The sequence below is a fragment of the Pristis pectinata genome, chromosome 6 (assembly GCF_009764475.1).
Source record: "Pristis pectinata isolate sPriPec2 chromosome 6, sPriPec2.1.pri, whole genome shotgun sequence".
Taxonomy (NCBI): domain Eukaryota; kingdom Metazoa; phylum Chordata; class Chondrichthyes; order Rhinopristiformes; family Pristidae; genus Pristis; species Pristis pectinata.
In genome coordinates, this window is record NC_067410.1 from 62,048,261 (window position 1) to 62,058,767 (window position 10,507).

The window sequence follows — 10,507 nt, forward strand, 5'->3', positions numbered from 1 at the left end:
AGCAGGAAGAGATTAAAAATGTCTGAAAATACCCCCACCAGCTGATTTGTTCAGGATCTAAGGACAAGGCCAGGGACCCCATCTGGGCCAGATGATATCCGCGAGTTCACTTTCTGGAAGACTGATTTAATGTCTGCAGTGGTGACTGTGGGTTCAGGTGCATTGGAGACTGTCAGGGTGGGTGGTGACATTCCATTCCCTTTCTGTTCCAAGTGTGCATAGAATGTGTTAAGCTCATCGGGAAGGGATGCGCAGTTGTCAGTGATGCTGCCTGGCTTCGTTTTGTAGCCCGTTATTGCATGTAAGCCCTGCTACAACTGATGGCCAGTCTGGGACTCAATTTTGGCCTGATATTTTCTCTTGGTATTCCTGATAGCTTTATGGAGGTTGTATCTCGATTTCTTGTATAAGTCAGGGTCGCCTGATTTGAACGCTGCAGTCCTGGACTTCATTAGGGAGTAGATCTCCCAGTTCATCCATGGTTTCCGGTTTGGGAACACCCAGATTGTCCACTATGATACACAGTCTTCCACACACTTGCTGATAATTCCAAGGGCCATGGTGACATACTCATCTAGGCTGGCTGCTGAGTCTTTGAACATGGACCAGTCTACTGGCTCAAAGCAGTTGTGTAGACGTTCACCTATTTCCTCAGACCAACGCTGTACAACTTTCTGTGCTGGACCCTCATGTTTCAGCTTCTGTTTGTATGTAGGGAGAAGGAGCACAGCCTGGTGGTCTGATTTACTGAAGTGTGGATGCAGGGGAGCAGGGGGGAGGGGGTGGCTCAGTAGGCATCTTTGATTGTTGTGTAGCAATGATCAAGCGTGTTTTGGCCCCTGATGGGACAGGAAACGTGCTGGTACTATTTTGGTAACACGGTCTTGAAGTTGGCCTGGTTGAAGTTACTGGCTACGATGAAGAGGGCCTCAGGGTATCTCATTTCAAGGCTGTTGATCACGGAGTACAGTTTCACAAGGAACAGTCTAACTGTGTGGACTGTCCAATGTAAGAGATTGATCCTCATGAGTATTGACCAGCTCAGATACAAAGTGGAAAGGCTGGTCATCTGAAATTGTAGAATCCCAAGGGCTGCAATGTATATGTCAGGAAGTACAACCATGCATTCACTCCCACAAAACTGCTCTGATCCTGCAATTCCACTCCATCTCTTACTGCATCTGGTGTTTCCTTTTTCCATCCTAGCCAGCTTCAAAGCTCATGAACTTCAACATCTCCTGAACCCCAATACACTTCTAGGATTTTCTTTGAAATTTCTACTGACTCCCCCTCCCCATCTCTCCCTCAGTCTCACTCCTTGCCATGTTTTCACCTCCCATGTGATCCTGAGCAACCATCCCTATGTCCCCATTTCAATGAACTCTGAAGCACACATGTTGAACTTTTCTCCCACTGTCTTCACCACCATGCCTATTTCTTTGGCTGAGGTTGTTCACTCCAGACTACAGATGCTTATTTCTATCATCAGAACTCGCCAACAGTTGGACTGTTCCTTTTGGTCTGTCACCATATCTATTCAACACTAACTGCTGACGTGACATTGATGATCTCATTTCTTCCAGTGCCATTATTCACTCTAACCAACCCTCGGAAACTGCAGCATTCAGCTCACTTAGGACCAACATCATCAAACCAGAAAATGCTCGAAACACTCAACATATCAGGCAGCATTTGAAAAGAGAAATTTAGTATTCTAGATCAAAGATAGTTCATCAGAATGAGAAAAGGTGAGAAAACAAGTTAGTTTTTTGTTGCAGAGAAGGTAGGAGGAGAAAGCTGGATAGGACAAAGGGAATACCTCTGACAAAATGAGGCCAGGTTTGTTGTGGCTGTTGATGAAGCCATCTTGTTGACAGTTTAATAAGGAAGTTAGAGTGAAGACACAAACAAAGGAACATTTGTGAAATGCAAGGTAGGTCACACCATGCTAGTGAAAAGAGAAAAACTGAGTGAATTTTACAGAAGTTTGACCTCGAGCAGAACCAGTCAGTTGTCTGCTGTGGGGAATATGGAATAATTAACTCCACAATAATCAAAAACTTTGGTCTGTTTATGCAAACGTATGCAAAGTTCTTGTATGACGATCACAAAACAATGATTATTATACTCTTAAAATAATTACATATGACGAGTAGCATCAATCCATAAGTAACATATTGTAGCGGTTGCTACCGCAGATTAAAACAAGACTCTACTCGGAGGATTGCCAAACAGAACTGGTTTATTTTCCCGCCTTGTGCGGGCCCCTTAAGGGAGAAAAACTCCCGCCCAAAAAAACCGGCAATGACATAAGTCCTACGTCATCAGGACTTTCCCGCGCGCGGGTTCTCCCCGTCGCTCGGAAAGACGAGGCCCGCCGCCATCTTGGGCCTCGTCGCTCCGACGCCGCGCGACCCGACTGCCGAGCCGGTTCGCCCGACTAGACGGTGAGTCGCCACACAATCATGAATGAGTAGTTTTTTGACAATCTATAAACATCTATTACTTTTTTGACTAAGCAGAGGTGAGACCCTGCCCCTAGGCAGTATTCAGTTATGACAAAACTTTAGTCCAACCACTAGCACATCCGCGCAAAGGTCATTTGTACCCAACATTTTCCTAAGGGTCATGGAACTGAAATATTGGCCATTTCCTTGTCCACAGATGCTGCCTGACTTGGAGTTTTGCCAGCATTTTCTGTTTTTTTTCATCTTTCCAAAGCTCTCCCCAAATTCCTGAAGAGTTTATTGCTTTAGGATCACAAGATCACAAGACAAGGGAGCAGAAGTAGGCCATTCGGCCCATCGAGTCTGCTCCAAGGAAAAGGGAAAAAAGAAAAAGAAATGAGAAATTGGGGGTGGGGGGCATGTGCAAAAAAAAACACACTATTCTAACCCCAATTTCCGGCCTTATCCCCATATCCCTTGATAACCCAACTATTTAGATATCTGTCTATCTCCTCCTTAAACGCCCCCAATGATCTGGCCTCCACTGCTGTATCTGGCAAGGAATTCCACAAATTTACCACCCTCTGGCTAAAGAAATTTCTCCTCATCTCTATTTTAAACCTGTACCCTCTAATTATAAGATTGTGCCCTCTGGTCCTGGACTCACCCACCAAGGGAAACAGCCTGGCCACATCTACCCTGTCCAGTCCTTTCAATATCTTAAATGTCTCTATGAGGTCCCCTCTCATTCTTTTGTACTCCAGTGAGTACAGTCCAAGAGCCGACAAACGCTCATCCTCGGTAAGCCCTTTCATTCTGGGAATCATCCTCATAAATCTCCTCTGAAGCCTCTCCAACATCAGCATATCTTTCCTAAGATATGGGGCCCAAAACTGTGCACAGTATTCCAAATGAGGCCTCACTAGTGCCCCATAGAGCCTCATCAACATTTCCTTACCTTTATACACTATACCTCTCGAAATGAATGCCAACGTAGCATTCGATTTCTTTACTACCGATCCGACCTGGTGGTTAACCTTTAAGGTATCCTGCACGAGTACCCCCAAGTCCCTTTGTGCTTCTGTACTTTGAATTTTCTCTCCTTCTACATAATAATCTGCCCGTTTATTTCTGTTTCCAAAGTGTACAACTGCACATTTCTCAACATTGAATCTCATCTGCCATTTCCTTGCCCATTCTCCTGAACTATCTAGGTCTCTCTGCAACCTTTCTGTCTCCTCAATACGCCTTACTCCTCCACCTATCTTGGTGTCATCTGCAAACTTGGCCACAAAACCATTTACTCCATCATCCAAATCGTTAATGTACAAAGTAAAAAGAAGCGGCCCCAACACCGACCCCTGCGGAACACCACTAGTAACCGGTAGCCAACCAGAACAAGATCCTTTCATTCCCACCATTTGCTTCCTGCCAACCAGCCCATGCTCCACCCATTCTGTTATCCTACCTGTAATTCCATGACCTCTCATCTTATTAATCAGTCTCTTATGCGGTACCTTGTCGAAGGCCTTTTGAAAGTTTAAATACACAACATCTACCGCCTCTCCCTTATCCACCCTACCTGTGATTTCTTCAAAAAACTCCAATAGGTTGGTCAGGCAGGATCTTCCCTTCACCAAACCATGTTGGCTTGGACCTATCTTGCCTTGCACCTATAGGTATTCCATAACCCCATCCTTGAGGATCGATTCCAATAACTTTCCCACCACTGACGTCAGACTAATAGGTCTGTAATTTCCTTTATGCTGCCTCCCACCTTTCTTATACAGCGGAACTACATTTGCGACCCTCCAGTCCTCAGGAACCCTGCTGGAGTCTATCGATTCCTGGAAAATTATCACCAATGCCTCTGCTATCTGTAAAGCCACCTCCTTTTGAACCCGGGGATGCACCTCATCCGGTCCAGGAGACTTACCAGCCTTTAGCCAATTTAGTTTTCCTAGCAGCTTCTCTCTAGTAATCTTAACTGAACTCAGTTCCATTCCTTGAGACCCCTGACTAACTGGTATGTTGCTGATGTCCTCCACAGTGAAGACTGATGCAAAATACTCATTTAGTTCTTCTGCCATCTCTTTATCATCCATTATAATCTCTCCCGCACCGTTATCGATTGGTCCTATACCAACCCGTGTCTCTCTTTTATTCCTTATATATTTAAAAAACTCTTAGTATCCTTTCGAATGTTATCTGCCAACTTCCTTTCATAATTCATCTTTTCTTTTGTAATGACCTTCTTAGTTTCTGTCTGCAGGTTTTTAAAAGTTTCCCAGTCTTCTGTTTTCCCACTAATTTTTGCTTCCTTGAATGCCCTCCCTTTTGCTTTTATTTTAGCCTTTACCTCTCTCGTTATCCACATTTGTGCCTTTTTTCCATTCAAAACCTTCTTTTTTCTTGGAATATATCTATCCTGCATTTTCCTTATTACTTGTAGAAATTCCTTCCATTTCTGCTCCACCGTCCCTCCAGCTAGCTTGCTCTTCCAATCAATTTGGGCCAGCTCCTCTCTCAAACCACTGTAATTTCCTTTGTTCCGCTGAAATATCGATACACCAGTTATCAGCTTCTCCTTCTCAAATTTGAAACTGAACTCAATCATATTGTGATCACTAGTTCCCAATGGTTCCTTTACCTTTAGTTCCCTAATCACCTCCAGTTCGTTACACAGCACCCAATCCAAAACAGCCGATCCCCTGGTGGGCTCATCAACAAGTTGCTCCAAAAAACCGTCCCATAAACATTCCACAAACTCACTCTCCTGAGATCTACTGCCTTGCTGGATTTCCCAGTCCACCTTCATGTTAAAATCCCCTATAATTATCTTCATGTTGTCACCCTGACACGCTTTTTCTATTTCAAACTGCAACTTATGGTCCACTTCCTGATTGCTATTAGGGGGCCTATATATAACTGCAACTATTGTCCTTTTACCCTTGCTATTTCTCAGCTCCACCCACAAGGATTCCACCTCCCCTGACCCAATATCCTTCCTTTCTATTGATTTTATATCACTACTAACCATCATGGCCACACCTCCCCCTCTGCCTACCCGCCTATCCTTCCTATACACTGTGTACCCCTGGACATTCAGTTCCCAATCACAACCGTCATAAAGCCATGACTCGGTGATTGCCACAATGTCATATTTATTAACCTGTAGTTGTGCCACTAGGTCATCCACTTTATTCCTAATGCTACGTGCATTTAAATATAGTACACTTAGTCCAGTATCTGCTATTGATTTTGTTGTACTTCTATTGTTCAGCAAATTATCCTGACTTCTCACCTGCCTGTCCTTCTTACCTTCCTCACTGCACACTATCTTGGACTTGTTTCTATAAACCTCCTCCCTTACCCTAACATCTTGTATCCTAACTTCCTGGTTTCCATCCCCCTTAAAGATTAGTTTAAACCCTCCCCAACAGCTAAATTAAATATTCCCGCCAGGATATTGGACCCTTTGGAGTTTAGGTGTAACCCATCCTTAGTGAATAGGTTATGCCTCCCCCAAAAAAGGTCCCAATGATCCAGAAATCTGAAGCCCTGCCCCCTGCACCAGTCACTCAGCCACGCATTCATCTGCCAGAGCTTTCTATTCTTTCTACCATTGGCACGTGGCACAGGTAGTAATCCTGAAATTACCACCCTTGAGGTCCTACTTCTCAACATTCTTCCTAACTCCTTGTATTCCTCCTTCAGGACCTCTGTTCTTTTTCTACCTATGTCATTGGTACCTACATGTACCAAGACTTCTGGCTGATCACCCTCTCACCTCAGAATATTCTGGACTGGGTCTGTGACATCCTGTACCCTGGCACCAGGGAGGCAACACACCATCCGGGATTCATTGTCGGTTTCGCAGAATCTGTTATCCATACCCCTCACTATAGAATCCCCAATAACCACTGCATTACTCCTTCCCCGCTGGACCACAGCACCAGGCACGGTGCCAAAGTCCTGGTTGCTGTGGTTTTCCTCTGTTGGGTCATCCTCTCCAACGGAATCTAAAATGAGATACCGATTTTCGAGGGGGACCGCCACAGAGGTACTCTCTACAAACTCTTTATAACTCCCGTCTATTTCCTGCTCGCTCTCCCTAATCAGCCGAAGGTCATCGAGCTGCTGCTCCAGACTCTCAACACGTTCCTTGAGGAGCTGCATCTCAGTGCACTTTGTGCAGATGTAGTTATTGGGGAGGCTGGTAGTCTCCCAGGGTCCCCACATCTGATACTCCAAACATAAGACCAACCCCAGATGCATACTGCTAAATACCACTGAGATAAATAAATAAAGTAATAACTTACCCCCTCTCTATAAATCTTGCCTCTTACCCGGTCTCGCCGAAGCCCGTTGAGCCAAAGCCCAAACCATAAAATAGCAAGACATCTGGATAGAAGTGGCTCCACCAAGCAGACACAGCATGGATTCAGGAAGAGCAGGTCCTGTTTGACAAACCTACTGGAGTTCTTTGAGGATGTAATGAGTGCAATGGATAGAGGGGAAGAGGTGGATGTTGGATTTCCAGAAGGTTTTCAATAAGCTGCCACATGAAAGACTCATCCAGAGGATAAGGATGCATGGAGTTGGAGGTATTGTATCAGCATGGATAGAGGATGGGTTAACCAATAGAAGGGAGAGAATTGGGATAAATGGGTGTTTCTCTGGTTGGCAATCAGATAGTGGGGTGCCGCAGGGGTCAGTGCTGGGCCCACAACTGTTCACGATATGCATTAACGATTTGGAAGAGGGGACCGAGTGTAGCGTATCTAAGTTTGAAGATGACACTAAATTGAGTGGAAAAGCAAATTGTGCAGAGAATGCGGAGAGTCTACAGAGAGATATAGATGGATTAAATGTGGGCAAGGGTTTGGCAGATGGAGTACAAGAGAAACAAAGGATTGCAGTTGCTGGAATCCAGATGAAAAACACCATGATGCTGGAAGAACTCAGCAGGCCAGGCAGCATCTGTGGAGAAAAGCAGGCGGTCAACGTTTTGGGTCAGGACCCTTCTTCAGGACTGAAGATAGGAAAAGGGGAAGCCCAATATATAGGAGGGAAAAGCAGAGCAGTGATAGTTGGAATAAAGAGGGCAGGCGGGGTGGGCACAGGGAGGTGATAGGTAGATGCAGGTAATTGACAGTGTGGCAGATGCAAGGGAAGGGTAAAAGGTAAGAAGAGAGAAGGAAAAAAGGGGCCAGGAAAGGGAAGAAGAGAAAAGGCATGGTGGGGTGGGGGGTTTGTGGGGAAGGCAGGTGGGGATGACCTAAAGTGGGAGAATTCAGTATTCGTGCCATTAGGCTGCGAGGTTCTAAGATGGAAAATGAGGTGATGTTCCTCCAGTTTGTGCTTGGAATTCTCCCGGCAGTGGAGGAGGCCGAGGACTGTCATATCAGTGATAGTGTGGGAGGGGAAATTGAAGTGACTGGCAACGGGAAGAAGCAGGTCATGGTTACGGACAGAGCGCAGGTGTTCTGTGAAACGGTCACCTAGTCAGCGTTTGGTCTCACCAATACAGAGGAGGCCACACTTGGAGCACCGAATGCAGTAGATGATATTAAGAGAGGTGCAGGTGAATCTCTGTCTCACCTGAAAAGACTGTTTGGGTCCCTGGATGGAGATGATGGAGGTGGTGCAGGGGCAGGTGTTGCACCTGTGGCGGGGGCAGTGGAAAGTTCCTGGGGCGGGAGCGGGATGGATGAGGGGAGGAGTGAAGAAGGGAGTTACGGCCCTGCGAAAAGCAGAAAGGGGTGGGGAAGGGAAGATATGCTTGGTGGTCCCGTTGGAGATGGCGGAAGTGGTAGAGAATGATGTGTTGGATACGTAGGCTGGTGGGATGAAATGTGAAGACAAGGGGGACCCTATCCCAGTTGGGTCTGGGAGGATGGGGGTGAGTGCGGAGGTGCGAGAAATAGCAGAGATTTGGGTGCAAGTTCTCTCGACCACAATTGGGGGAAAGCCCCAGTTCAAAAAGAAGTTGGACATCTCAGATGTCCTGGAGTGGAACGCCTCATCATGGAAGCAGATGCGGCAGAGATGGAGAAATTGAGAAAAAGCGAATGTGTCCTTGCAAGTGACAGCGTGGGAGGAGCTGTAATCGAGGTAGTTGTGGGCATCAGTGGATTTGTAGAAGATGTCGATGGATAAGGAATCTCCTGAGATGGAGACAGAAAGATCGAGGAAGGAGAGAGAGGTGTCAGAGGTAGTCCAAGTGAGTTGGAGAGCTGGGTGAAAATTAGTGGCAAAATTTACGAATCTGTCGAGTTCCACACCAAGAGGTGGCATCAATACAGTTGTCGATATAGCAGAGAAAGAGTTGATGAATGGATCCAGAATAGGCTCGGAACAGAGACAGTTCAATGTAGCCAACGAAGAGACAGCCATATGGGGGGCCCATGCGAGTGTCCATTGCTACACCCTTGGTCTGTAGAAAGTGAGAGAAATCGAAAGTAAAGTTGTTCAGGGTGAGGACAATTACAGCCAGGCGGAGGAGAGTGTTAGTGGAAGGGGACTGCTTCTGTAGCTGGTCAAGAAAGAAGTGAAGAGCAGTGAGGCCGTCATGATGGGGGATGGAGGTATATAGGGACTGGACGTCTCTGTTGAAGATGAGGTTGTGCATGCCAGAGAACTAAAAGCTATGAAAGTGTTGGACATCATGTGATGTGTCACGGACATAGGTGGGAAGGGATAACATTGGAGTACAATGTTGGTTAAATGCAAGTTCATCCACTTTGGAAGGAAAAATAGAAGATCAGATTATTATTTAAATGGTGAAAGATCGCAGCATGCCGTTATGCAGCTGGACTTGGGAATGCGTGTGTATGAATCACAGGTGCAACAGTTTATCAAGAAGGCAAATGGAATGTTGACCCTTATTGCTAGAGGGATTGAATTTAAGAGCAGGGAGGTTCTGCTGCAACTATACAGGGTACGATTGAGGCCTCACCTAGAGTCTTGTGTGCAGTTCTGGTCTCCTTACTTGAGGAAAGATATACTGGCTTTGGAGGTGGTGCAGAGGAGGTTCACCAGGCTCATTCCGGAGATAAGGGGGTTAGCCTGTGAGGAGAGATTGAGTCGCCTGGGACTATACTCGCTGGAATTCAGAAGAATGAGAGGGGATCTTATAGAAACATATAAAATTATGAAAGGATGGATAAGATAGAGGCAGGAAGGTTGTTTCCACTGGTAGGGGAGACTAGAACTAGGAGACATAGCCTCAAGATTTGGGGGAATTGATTTAAATTAATTTTTTTTTAAAATTTATTTATAGCGTGGTAACAGGCCCTTCCAGCCCAACGAGTTCACACCACCCATTTTAAACCCAAATTAACCTATCCATATGTCTTTGCAATGTGGGAGGAAACCAGAACACCCGGAGGAAACCCACGCAGAGACAGGAGAACGTACAAACTCCTTACAGACAGCGAAGGGAATCGAAGCCCGATCGCTGGCGCTGTAATAGCATCACGCTAACCACTACGCTACCGTGCCATCCTCTACAGAAAAAGAAAGGATGGAGATGAGGAGAAACTGCTTTTCCCAAAGAGTAGTGATTCTGTGGAATTCTCTGCCCAGGAAAGTAGTAGAGGCTACCTCGTGAAATATATTTAAGACACATTTAGATAGATTTTTACATAGCAGGGGAATTAAGGGTTATGGGGAAAAGCAGGTAGGTGGAGCTGAGTCCACGGCTGGAGCAGCCATGATCTTATTGAATGGTGGAGCAGGCTCGACAGGCCAGAGGGCCTGCCCCTGCTCCTATTTCTTACATATTATGTTCTTAGCAAATACAAAGTGGGATTAAAAATGCTGATGAAATTTTTGCTTCTATGACTAAAGATTTAACATATCACCATGAAGCTACTGTCCAAACCCTTGGTTTAACCTCCTATTAGACACAGAAAGGACCTGGAGAACAAACCTACCAGAATGTTTGCAAGGTTTGAATGCTGAAGGTTTGAGTAGTGCTGATGTTCAAAGGGATCTGGGTGTCCTTGTATATGTCACTGAAGAGCAGCATGTAGGTACATCAAGTGGTTGGGAAG